Below are 12,405 nucleotides of genomic sequence, written 5' to 3'. Positions count from 1 at the left end.
AATCTTCCAGAAAATATACAACAAACGCAGTCAGTTGGTGAATTTAAAAGGTATTTGACCGATGGAGATGTTGTTGTTCCACCGTATTATTATCTAGGCAACCGCCAGGGACAGGTACTTCACAGCAGGTTGAGATTAAACATGAGCGATTTGCAACAAGACTTAGTTAACCGACACCTCTCTGATAATTTAGAATGTACGTGTGGAGCATGCCCGGAAGATTCTGAACATTTCTTATTACACTGTCCAAAATTTAAAGAACATAGAACCATTTTATTCAATAGTCTGCCAACACACGTTCTGGACTGCAAAACACTCTTGTTTGGAAATACTGATTTAACTATATCTTTGAACACGAAAATATTCTCTGTTGTACAAGACTATGTTATGTTAACTAATCGCTTCGGCTGATATTATATTAACTGTGCAATTGATGTAGCCAGGCATTCTCTCCCTCCCTCTCTCTCTCTCCCTCTCCCTCTCTCTCTCTCTCTCTCTCTCTCTCTCTCTCTCTCTCTCTCTCTCTCTCTCTCTCTTTACCCTATTTGTATAAAATATAATTAAAGATTATCAAGATAAGTGTTGAAGCTATCACTTGTTCGCCATGTTTTGCTATTTGAATGTGTATTGATTATAAGTTCAAGAACGTGTCCATAAGCAATCTGCTTGTTAACGTTCTCAATGTTGTTATTGTTTGAAACGTGTGTATGTGAATTTGAATAAACACGCTTAAACCAAACAAGTCGCGTAAGGCGAAAATACAATATTTAGTCAAGTAGCTGTCGAACTCACAGAATGAAACTGAACGCAATGCAACGCAGCAAGACCGTATACTCGTAGTCCACCGCTCACGGCATAGGCAGTGAAATTGACAAGAAGAGCGGGGTAGTAGTTGCGCTAAGAAGGATAGCACGCTTTTCTGTACCTCTCTTTGTTTTAACTTTCTGAGCGTGTTTTTAATCCAAACATATCATATCTATATGTTTTTGGAATCAGGAACCGACAAGGAATAAGATGAAAGTGTTTTTAAATTGATTTGGACACTTTAATTTTGATAATAATTTTTATATATTTAATTTTCAGAGCTTGTTTTTAATCCGAATATAACATATTTATATGTTTTTGGAATCAGCAAATGATGGAGAATAAGATAAACGTAAATTTGGATCGTTTTATAAATTTTTATTTTTGTTTACAATTTTCCGATTTTTAATGACCAAAGTCATTAATTAATGTTTAAGCCACCAAGCTGAAATGCAATACCGAAGTCCGGGCTTCGTCGAAGATTACTTGACCAAAATTTCAACCAATTTGGTTGAAAAATGAGGGCGTGACAGTGCCGCCTCAACTTTCACGAAAAGCCGGATATGACGTCATCAAAAACATTTATCAAAAAAATGAAAAAAACGTTCGGGGATTTCATACCCAGGAACTCTCATGTCAAATTTCATAAAGATCGGTCCAGTAGTTTAGTCTGAATCGCTCTACACACACACACACACACACACACACACACACACACGCACAGACAGACACACATACACCACGACCCTCGTTTCGATTCCCCCTCGATGTTAAAATATTTAGTCAAAACTTGACTAAATATAAAAAGGAAAACGATTAAATAATATGCACTTATCGTACAGCCAGTAAAATATCCTCCACGAACATGTCGTCCTTTCTTATGTACCTTATCTGGTTAATATTTTACGACAAATGAAAAATGACGAAAAATCACTTGCAACAGAAGGCGCGAATGAGTTGCGTTTCTTTCGCCGGGTACTGTGCACTTGTATTTTAACTAAAAGACAAGAGAAATTCATGAGAATGGAAAAAAAACCCGCTCATTTGGTCACAGCAATCGGTCAAAATTAGATTAGGCCAAACAAAAATATTGTTGGTTCAGGGTAACATGACCAAAAGAAATAGGGTTGGTAGGTCGGCTTTTATTTTCTTTTTCTTTTTTCTTTTTAGTCTCCGTATGGTTCGCATGGAGCATATCGTCTTTTGTTTCATATTTATTGACCAAGGCCGAATTAGAACAAAAATAGTTTTGTGTTGTCGTTTGTGAGTGTGTGTGGGTGGGGGGGGGGGTCTCCTTTGCATGCAAATATGGCAGATGCAGAATTTGTTCTAATCGTGGGCGGGAATGTAAATAGCAAAAGCTTGTACTGTCAGTAAAAGATGAAAAAGTGAAGGGAAGGGAACCAAGCGAGGATGAAGTTTTCAGAGGGTATGAGGCTGGGGCAAGAAAGAGGAGATTAAAATAGGAATCCTGGCAAATGTTTGGTCTGAAAATTGCTCAGTGCGCACGCGCGCGCGCGTGTGTGTGTGTGTGTGTGTGTGTGTGTGTGTATGTGTGGTATGTGTGTGTATGTGTGGTGTGTGTGTGTGTGTGTGTGTGTGTATGTGTGTTTATGTGTGTGTGAGCACGAGAGATAGAGAGAGAGAGAGAGAGAGAGAGAGAGAGAGAGAGAGAGAGAGAGAGAGAGAGAGAGAGAGAGAGAGAGAGAGAGAGAGAGAGAGAGAGAGAGAGAGAGAGAGAGAGAGAGAGAGAGAGAGAGAGAGAGGCTCGTTTTTATTGCTCCGTGCCAAACCAACTTTAGACTCGGTTACACCGAGTTTAATGGCGACTTATGCCAGCTTCGTGAAATACTTGTCCTAACCTTTCGGCTATCCGGATCACATGTGATTAGTAGCCTTTATACTGTAAGTAAACAGAGAAACCTACCAGGGATGACGTCTGGCACCGGCAGTCACTTAAAACGTCGAAACATTTTTTTTGAAATCGCCGAATACCTTAAAGGCACAGTAAGCCTCCCGTAAACCATCACTGAGCTCCCCGAGCCTCTACATACAGTGCAAGCATACTTTCATTTGAACGCTCACCGAACGGGAACGGCTGTATTTTGTCGAGAGTGAGACATTTTCAAAAAATTCTTTTCGTGCACTATCCGAACGGACTAGCAGGCGCCTCGTTTTGATGCTAGACCTAACTTTTAAAATCTAAATAATAAATTGACAGCTTGTTACACAAACATTTTTAAATCATAAAAGAATTCTTTTTTCATCAAGACAAGATCCGTACAATTCGAAGTTTTGACAGTTTGAAAAAATAAAAGCCCGGAAACGTGGCACGCAAAACGTTTTTTTCGTAGCAGACGACGGTTTTGCATAGCGACAGTTTCTCTGAACGGCCAACCACCACCGCCCTGCTGTAGTTCGTGTGACTTGCAGCCGTTTGTTGCGTTTTAGATTCAGAGGTACACAATAACGTGCTATTGCAGATAAGCTTACAGCGAGTCGCATTGAAATCACGAACTGACGACTAAATTGTGAAAAAAAAAGGAAACTGAATCACACGGGTTCACGATGGCTCAGGGGTAAGATAAACCACGCAAAAATAAATTCTTTGAAAATTGCTCGCTCTTTACGGAGAGCACCTAGGATGTTCTCAAGCGATGAGTAAGGGTGTTTGTACTGTGTGTAAAAGCCTGACAGTGTCTGTAATGGTTTAAGGGAGGTTTACTGTGCCTTTAATTTGCCGTCATTGCGGTACATCTTAGTGTCATACTGGTGGGGGTTTTTCACGCTGGGAAAAGGTTACGCCAAGGTCTGCCTTAAAGTTAGAAAACTTGCCAAAATGGTGCTGTAATTTGTGTTGATGAGCAGTAGGTTTAATCAGTGCGTTCACCTCCCTGACCGTTCTCAAGCATGCGCAGTGATAGAGTAGACTGTCAATACCCCTGTTGATAGCTGTGAGCGAGTTCACCAAATTAACTTTTTAATTAACCTTGTTTTCTCTTTGAGCGCACCGGTGCTGATTCAATGTGTCTTGCACAGGAAATAGTGGCTAAACACTTTTCCACAGCAAACCACAACTTCCACCCCCCCCCCCTCCTCCTCCTCCTGCCCGTGGATTGTTTTTAATATAAAACAGCCGCTGCAATGGCCGCCTTCAATAACATTAACATGAATATGGTGGGGGTCCGGTAGCTCAGTTGTTAGAGCACCGGTCAAGGGTTCGAATCCGGGCCGAGACTGACACGGGTCGACTTCATGTGCAGTCTCAGAGACGGTATCCTTGTCCCAGCCCTATGTTACCACTGTGGCACGTAAAATACCTCAATAATTCTTCCAGAAGTACAGGTGGCTGATTACACCTGAAGTTGTTAGAGCACTTGACTTGTGATCCGCGGCCGATCACGGGTTCGAATTCGGGCCGATAGAGTCAACTGCAGATTCAGAGACGGTATCCATATGTCCCAAACCATGTGTCACTACTGTGGCACGTAAAAGGGGAAAAAGTACGACAGTAGACTTGTTTTCTTTATATCTGTGTCACTCACAATTACTCTGATCTATTAAACGTGAAGTGACTGTGTCCGATCAAGTCACTACTTCAAAGAACCATGATTTAGTGTCGAGTATTTCCAATGGTGGTTTGTCACAAACATCTGGTAAAGGTTTGTCACCGCCTAACCGAAGTGTAAGGAGTTCAAAATGTTGCCGACTATACAGCAGTCTCGTATGGATTTGTTGTTATGAATTAATTTCTTAACGGACAATAGTGGCTTCATCCAAACATATTCTCACTCTACGCAGGAACAGGTCAGGGTGGTGATTTTTGGTAGGTGGTATCGCGGTAAAGGGATAACCTCATTAAGCTTAGAATTAAAAAAACCAAGAAAGGTAGGTTGTTGGAACGTTTGTTATTCACGAAACAATACATTCACAGATATTTCGACCCAACGGTCTTTTAAGTGAACAGACAAACAAATATTCACACAAAACTTATCTTGATAGAATCAGTTTTCGATTAAGATTAAGATTAAGATTACGTTTTCAATTAAGATTAAGATTAAGATTTCTCATTAAGCTTAGCCAGATCTGGGATGGTAAGCCTAACCGTTTTCACGAAGAGGACTGTGCCATTGATTGGATTCAATCTTGGTGAACATGAGTATTCGAGTTTATGAAATTATCATTCGTTTAACATTTTGTTTATATTGTTCTGGGCTGAGGTACACGAACTGACAGTTGATGCCACCCAAACGGGAGAGAACAAACAGCGGGTTCTGATTCGTTGAAATCACAACACATCTCAGTTTCAACCAATCAAACACGACTGGTGGCTCCCGTTTGGTTGGTAACTTTGTCGTGCATCTCAGCCCTGATTCCAGCAACATATTTTTCAAACGTTTTCCTTCCTTTTTTGTTCTCGTTTTTGTATGTCTTTTCGTGTGTTATGGAATACTGTATTTTTGTTTGCTTGTTTATTCTGTCTTCATCAAGGAACAGATTGTCATTAGATTGCTTTGGTGATTTCTTTTTTAGGAAGCGATCCTTAAGTTTGGATTACAATATCGTACTTTTGACAAAACTATTTTCTTGTTGTCTGTTCTGACATTACAAAAGTAAAGCTTACACATCAAGCAACTCAAAAACATCATGTTAAGGTTTAAACATATGTTACTTTTGAAGATGTGTTACCATCAAAAAGGAAAGAATAAGACCGGGCCAACAGCAACATGTTTGTCTGTAATTCTTAATAGAGGAGAATGGTCAGTGAACGACGTTTTATTATAATAGGCTGTTGATAGTATCAAAAAGCTGATCACTGGTTGATACAAATAAAAGGATGACAGAAATAGACGCCTTTGGGTGATATTTATTTTTGTAAACTATTTGCACTCAAGTAAATAGGCCAATGGTTGTGTGCACGCGAGGTTCATGTGAACAGTAGTCTACACCAGAGAGAAAAAAGAGGGGAAAAAAGACGAAAAAAAAAAGACAAAAAGACAACGAAATAGCTTACTTTGCCCCAGAGTGCCAATGGGATTGTTTACCGGCTGTGCTTTCTGTCTTAACGTAACGTAACGGTAAACGGGGTTGAGGAGTAGGGGTGGGGAGATAGTTGCGTGCGCTTTTGGGATTGTGTGTGTGTGTGTGAGTGTGTGTGTGTGTGTGTGTGTGTGTGTGTGTGTGTGTGTGTGTGTGTGTGTGTGTGTGTGTGTGTGTGTGTGTGTGTGTGTGAATACGAATACGAATAATACGAATAAACTGTATTGTCATGAAACGTAGTGTTTATAAGACACGGGAAGATAAATAACCAAATGATTACATTGTTTCTTTTTTTTGGAAGCAATTATATACAAATTCTCCCAATTTAGTTTGTACTTTGTCTACTTGCAAAAGTTGACTTGGTACATCATATAGGTCGATTAATTTCACTCATGAAAGATTTTTGTAATTGGTTGTTTTCTATGCAGTTATCTAGAAAATGTATTTCATCTTCTATTACTCCACATGTTTCACATAATCTATTTTCCCTAGGTGTATTGCTGTATCTACCAGTTTCAATTTTCAGGTCGTGGGCACTTATTCTCATTGTGTGTGTGTGTGTGTGTGTGTGTGTGTGTGTGTGTGTGTGTGTGTGTGTGTGTGTGTGTGTGTGTTAGTGTGTGTGTGTGCGTGAGCGTGCTCGGGCGTGCGCGTATGCCACATATCTCGCACTATCTTTTATAAAGAAAAATGAATACAAGCAAACAACAGTAACTACAAACAAAAAATAAACATAGTTACAGACCTTGCCTTTGTGTCAACATAAAATGTAATTTATGTCCCATCGCAAATATTACCTTCATCCAAAAATACATAACATAGAACATAATGATGTCAGTATACATAGAAGCATTCCCCTGTCTAGTTGTGTTTACGGCCCCTATCATTCACATTATACATTTTCTTTCCAAATTCGTTCCAGAATCTCAGAAGACACTGCATTCGGTCTGGATAGAGACAGGTTAGTTACATATGTTATTTCGTACCATCACTGTGCAATTTTTAGTACTTGACGATAATATCCTAGTTTGCAAGTACCGTAGCTCCGTTCGGAAAAATGCCAGTTGGCTGTATAAAACAACCATCTTCTCTATTTGTCTTAATAGTAAACCCCCCCCCCCCCCCCTCCCCCCCTTTTTTTTTTAAGTCACACAAATTCTTCACAATTCCGTCCCGAACCTGGATGGATCCCTTAAAAAAGAAAATTAAAAAAAATCATGCTTTAAGAAAAAAGATATTGGCTGTGGTCCATATGGGGCACGGCAAAAGGGGCATAACTCCCTGGGGGAGGGGGGGGGGTGTTTCGGGTCGACACACGTGGTCCTCGTTAGCTCAGAGGTAAGCGACTGGATTATGATGATGCAGCGTTGGTTGGTGTTGGGTTTTGCCGCCTGTGATCAGTGATAGGAAGGTGTTCTAAACAGTTTTCCCTTGTGGCATTTTATTCCTGCTGGCGGCCATAACACTGTCAGGTTTGCTTTGGGTTCTATGTATCTTTTGTTTGCGGGCGGCGGAGTGGTTGCTGCTTCGATACTGTGAATGATCCGCTCTTAGTTAACTTCCGGTTAACTTCCGGCTTCATTCAAAGAAGAGTTAAAGGAGGAATTTGGTTAGAACCGACAAACACTCACATTCTGCGATCCTGATGCTGCTGTTTAAGTTTTGATTCTATGAATGCCGTTTTTGTTGTTGTTGTTGTTGTTGTTGTTGTTGTTGTTGCTGTTGTTGCTGTTGTTGTTGTTGCTGTTGTTGTTGTTGTTGCTGTTGTTGTTGTTGTTGTTGTTGTTATTATTATTCCAAGTCCTTCTGTTGTAATTTTAGTTTTTAAAAGGAATTGAATGTGATTTTATGAGAATGAATCTTGTATGTTTTATCTGCGAGAGTATCTCTATACAGTACTGTGTTTAATTATTCAATAATCTGTTTAACCCTTAGTGTACAATATTTTAGTTTTGTGTTTGTCATGTAATTTCTCATTTCTCAAGAAAGGGAACAAAGAGATGAAATCAACAACAAATCCACAGAGCATTGCTTGAATTGGAGAAAATTCCTGATCAAATGCTTCCAAGTATCCAGCCATCATTTATAGACACACAAAACACAACTTTACGGTCAGTGACTAAAATTTAAAGAAAGTAAACGAAGAAGAGCAACAGAAAAAGTATAAAATAAAAAAAATAAAAAGAATATAAGCAGCAAGGAAAGCCAAATCATCAAACCGTCAGGAGTATAAACATTCCCCAAACTCAACTCGACGTGAAGGTGCGTATGGCTTCAGTTCATTTTTTTTAAAAGCTTTTTAGCAAAGGAATTATTTTTGCCACCCGCCCAGGAATCTTTAAGTGAAGGGGTCTGCTGTCTGCATCAACTTGATTCCACTTGGCAATGCTTGGTCTTGAAAACCTCAGTGTTACTGTGAAAGAGAGCCAGAAAACTACGTTTGAAGCGGTAAAACTAAAAAAATAAAACGACCCCCATAACCCCCAATCCCGCTTACTCCCTCCCCCTTTGCCCCCTCGCCCTCGAACCCTCCTCCCCAGACCCATTTCGGAAACAAGTGTGGGTGGCAGACCTCCTGGATCAATTCTCTCTCTCTCTCTCTCTCTCTCTCTCTCTCTCTCTCTCTCTCTCTCTCTCTCTCTCTCTCTCTCTCTCTCTCTCTCTCTCTCTCTCTCTCTCTCAGTCACACTTCTGTCATGTGAATGACCACCAGATGTGGTTTATAATACAACCTCCATCAGCTTTCAGGCTGGCTTCTCTGCTTGAGCATTCCTTCTCCCGTTCTCTGTATCCATCCCACCAGTCGCAATCCTCAGCAGCTTGTAAACTGCACGTTCTTCGGCAAAGTCGGCATTATTGAAACGAACCTGGCATTGCCGGTTTATACCTGAATTGTCTGGTGAATTCTGCAGGAGTGCTTGTGGAATCTCGATAGGTATAGTCAATAAGGGGGTGGGGGGGGGGGGGTGGGGGGAGGGCTAGTAGCTCAGTTGATAAAGCACTGTACTTATGATCCTCGGTTAACAGTTTCGAATCGAAGCCAGGACGGCAACGGGTCAACGTTATGTCAAGTCTTAGAGACGCTGCCCATGTCCCATCCCCGTGTCACCGCCGTGGCACGTAAAAGACCTCGGTCATTCTGCCAGAAATGCAGGTGTACTCTATGATTGTGCCTAAATACGCGGCACACATCTGTGTAGTGCGACTTTTGTTGCTGCTATTTTATTTTATTTTTGGTAATTTTTTTTTACGGTGAGGAAGCTATCTAATTGTGTGTGTTTTTAGCAATGGGATAATAGAGTATCAACTAAAAAAAATTAAACACTTAAGTCGCGTAAGGCGAAATTACTACATTTAGTCAAGCTGTGGAACTCACAGAATGAGACTGAACGTAGTCCGCCGCTAGTGCAAAAGGCAGTGAAAGTGACGAGCCTGTTTGGCGCGGTAGCGGTTGCGCTGTGCTTCACAGCACGCTTTACTGTACCTCTCTTCGTTTTAACTTTCTGAGCGTGTTTTTAATCCAAACATATCATATCTATATGTTTTTGGAATCAGGAACCGACAAGGAATAAGATGAAAGTGTTTTTAAATTGATTTCGAAAATTTAATTTTGATCATAATATTTATATTTTTAATTTTCAGAGCTTGTTTTTAATCCAAATATAACATATTCATATGATGAAGAATAAGATGAACGTAAATTTGGGTCGTTTTATAAAAAAAAAAATTGTACAATTTTCAGATTTTTAATGACCAAAGTCATCAATTAATTTTTAAGCCACCAAGCTGAAATGCAATACTGAAGTCCGGCCTTCGTCGAAGATTGCTTGGCCAAAATTTCAATCAATTTGATTGAAAAATGAGGGTGTGACAGTGCCGCCTCAACTTTTACAAAAAGCCGGATATGACGTCATCAAAGACATTTATCGAAAAAATGAAAAAAACGTCCGGGGATATCATTCCCAGGAACTCTCATGTAAAATGTCATAAAGATCGGTCCAGTAGTTTAGTCTGAATCGCTCTACACACACACACGCACAGACAGACAGACACACACACACACACACACACACACACACACACACACACACACACACACACACACACACACACACACACACACATACACCATGACCCTCGTCTCGATTCCCCCTCTACGTTAAAACATTTAGTCAAAACTTGACTAAATGTAAAAACGAATAAGGGGAACCTGAGACTAATCAAGATGTATAAAATATGTTAAACGCTTGATAACCAAATGTGTTAAGATCAACTGCCTAACTGATTGGATATTTGTGTTGATAAAAACTTGCATTGGTTGATCGCTAATTTTGTCAGCTAGAGTTTGATTCAGACAGAGAGGACATGACCATGTTCTGCTACATAATTGGTTTTACTGAATGTGTCCATGTATTTGTTTGGATGGATAGAAATAAAAGAAATGCTTGATGTTAGATTGATACGAGCTCTCATGAGCGCTTTTGTAAAAATTGCAACTTGAATGTGAGAAATATGTCATAGATAACAGGAAATCCTTGGATGGAGCCTCACCATACAGTAATGACGTATGCGTCATGAAATGAATGTAAGCAATATTAGAATACCTGTTAAGGAAATGATGGATACGTTCATAAAGTAAGAAGAAAAGAAAAAACAAAGACATAAATAAAAAAAAGAAAGACTTTGTGTTATGTGGGTTTTTTGTTGGTTGGTTGTTTTTTTGGCTTGTTTGTTTGCTTAGAGTTACTTTTTTTTCTCTCACTGATTTGCACTGTGTTTTATGTCAATTCCCTGAAGTTGACCGGTCGCAAGTAAAGATTGTTTAGCGAGTTTCCGTGACTCCCATGTAATTGGCATAGAAAATGGCTTTTTAGATCTAAGAAAAACGATGGCGGTTTAGTAGGGTACGTCTTGATTAGCCGCCCCATTATTCTTAGTCGTTTTTATTGGAGTTGGAGATTGATCCCACCGATTTGGGTAGTTTACTCCGTGCTGGACTTAAAGATTTACGGAGCAAAAACCAGGTAGAAAACGAGCGATAAGAATGTCCCCAAGACACGCACAAATGCCAGAGAAAACAAAACAGAGAGTCCGGACAAAATCAGATAATGAAGGCAGGTAAAAGTTGCGGCGAAAGAAAAACAATAGATAAGGAACACAGAAAGACAGGTGTGGTGATAAAACACACCTGCATGTGGCTGACATCCAAGTGTTATATAACCAGACCTGCCCGGGTTAGGCTTCAACAGGAAAACACGCAGCTTGAAAACGTCCCAGCTTCTCCCAGGAATTCACAATCAAGTAAAACGTGCAGGTGGGTACATTTTCAACAACAACACAAATGTAACTTAAATATACATTCCTTCCCGCGTGAACGTTCATACCAACAGTTTAAGATTTATCCAGAATTTCAACCGGCACGGTTGGCCTAGCTAGTGGTAAGGCGTCCGCCCCGTGATCGGAAGGTCGTGGGTTCGAACCCCGGCCGGGTCATACCTAAGACTTTAAAATTGGCAATCTAGTGGCTGCTCCGCCTGGCGTCTTGCATTATGGGGTTAGTGCTAGGACTGGTTGGTCCGGTGTCAGAATAATGTAACTGGGTGAGACATGAAGCCTGTGCTGCGACTTCTGTCTTGTGTGTGGCGCACGTTATATGTCACAGCAGCACCACCCTGATATCCTTCGTGGTCGGCTGGGCGTTAAGCAAACAAACAAACAAACAAACAAACAAAATCCAGAATTTCTAATGCGATAAGACCATCCTTCCAATTGGACACATACCTATACAAGTAATTGCTCATTTCTGTTGGTAGGAATTCTTTGATCAATTTGTTTCCTAACTAACTGGATGGTGTGTGTGTGTGTGCGTGCGTGCGTGCGTGCGTGCGTGCGTGCGTGCGTGCGTGCGTGCGTGCGTGTGTGTGTATAATTCCAAGTGGAAAGGTGGTCTTATTCCATGTAAAAGCCCGAAAAATATATTGTATAATAAAGTATGTGATGGTTTTCAATGGAAGGACGGTTCCTTTTCGGGGGAAAAAATCGTCAATTATTAATTAAAACTCTTCAGGAATGTCAATTTAAAAACTCTCCAAGAATCTCAATTTAAAACTTAAGATACACAATCACCTGCATGCACTTTGCGGCATTCATTTAAATTTCATTTTTGTGCATACAAATATAGTGATCTCGCCAAGTAATTTTCATCCCGATTCATGAGGGCAATTATACGCACATAAAACTGTCTTAAAGACACAGTCCTTCCCGTGTAAGAGATCATGTGCTCCGTCACGGGTCTGTCCGGTGTCACGAACTGAAAACTCTGCCTGAACAATCCTTCTCATTGCGGTCAATGCGCATGCGCTAACATGGGGAGATTAATCAGGTCGTGAACAACCTAACCCTAACACTAACCCTAACCCTTACCCTAACCCTAATCCTAACCCTAATCCTAACCCTAACCCTAACCCTAACCCATGGTTCGTTCGGTCAAAGGGTCGCATTATTTAAGTATAAGATTGGCGCATGCGCTTTGACCGCAATGAGAATGATTGTTCAGCAGAG

Source organism: Littorina saxatilis, linkage group LG1, assembly GCF_037325665.1.
Source record: "Littorina saxatilis isolate snail1 linkage group LG1, US_GU_Lsax_2.0, whole genome shotgun sequence".
Classification (NCBI taxonomy): domain Eukaryota; kingdom Metazoa; phylum Mollusca; class Gastropoda; order Littorinimorpha; family Littorinidae; genus Littorina; species Littorina saxatilis.
This window is presented reverse-complemented; position numbering follows the sequence as displayed.